This window comes from Chionomys nivalis, chromosome X, assembly GCF_950005125.1.
Source record: "Chionomys nivalis chromosome X, mChiNiv1.1, whole genome shotgun sequence".
NCBI classification, from domain to species: domain Eukaryota; kingdom Metazoa; phylum Chordata; class Mammalia; order Rodentia; family Cricetidae; genus Chionomys; species Chionomys nivalis.
The window spans coordinates 16963705-16965104 of NC_080112.1; positions in this window are offsets into that span (position 1 = coordinate 16963705).

Sequence of the window (1400 nt, forward strand, 5' to 3'; positions counted from 1 at the left end):
AAAAATTACGCAGTAGTACAGTGTTGGGAGAGGCACATAGTTTTGTGCTCAATGAATAAAGAAAATTTCAAAGTGAAATGGGGTGAGCAGAGAGGAAACATGAATGGGGCCAGATACCTACATGCTTGTTCACTGTGTGTGTGTGTGTGTGTGTGTGTGTGTGCCTGGTGCCCTCAGAGGTCAGAAGAGTACATCACATGCACCGGAACTGGAGGTATGGACAGGTATAAGCTGACATGTGGGTACAGGACATCACACTCAGGTGTTCTATAAGAGCAACACATTCTCTTAACCACGGATCCAGCTTTGCAAGCGGGATTAATTTAAAAAAAAATACCTGCACCCTGCCAGGGCAGCGCAACAGAGCCAAGCCTGTTAGTGCAGGTGTGGGTGAGGCATCAATGTCTGGGCAGGTGGGAGAGCTGACCCTGTGGCTTTAAGAGCAGGAGAACTGTCCCTGACCCCCGCCAGCTGCAACACTCAGGAGAGCAGGACCTGGCCCTTGTCAGGGCAGCACAAGAGAGCCATCCCTGTTTAACTCAGATGTGAGCAATCCAGCCCCAAGGTTGAGAGCATGGGAGAGCTCTCCCCATTTCTCATCTGTCCTGTGGCAACATGGCCTGCGGCAGGTGGGAGAGTGATCCTAAGAGTGGGAGGGCTATCCCTGACACCACCAGCAGCAACACCCAAGAGAACTGGCCCTGCACTATGCCAGAACAACACAATAGAGCCAACCCCATTAGCAGAGGTGTGAGAAAGCCAGCCCCGAAGTTGAGAGTACCGGAGAGATGTCCCCAGTTCTCAGCCGTCTTGCAGCAGTGTGGCATGGGCAGGGCAATGAGGCTTCCCTGCCTTTCAATGCCTGAGGTAGGTGGGAGAGCAGGCCCTGTGGTCATAAGTGTGGGAGACCCATCCCCGACCCTCACCGCCTCAAACACTTGGGAGAGCAGACCAGGGCAAAATGAAATACAGCCAACCGTGTGCATACAGAGGTGGATGAACCAGCCCTGAAACTGTGAGCATGGGAGAACTGTCCCCATTACCCATCTGTCTTGTGGTGGCATGGACAATGGAATGATGTCCTCTTGCCTACCCATCAATGGCTGAGGCAGGTGGGAGAGCTGGCTCTGTAGTCATGAGAGTGGGAAGGCTATTCTTGACCCCCACCAGGTGCAACACTGGTGAGGGGCCCTGCCCCTCACCAAGACAACACACTGGAGCCAATCCTGCCATTGCAGGTGTGGGGAGCCAGCCCTGAAGTTGTGAGCATGGGAGATCTGTCCCCATTACCCATCTATCTTGTGGCAACATGGGCAGGAGAGAGTTGCCCTCTTCCCCTACCCTCCCGTCAATGTATGGGGCAGGTGGGAGAGCTGGCCCTGTTGTCATAAGAGTGGGAG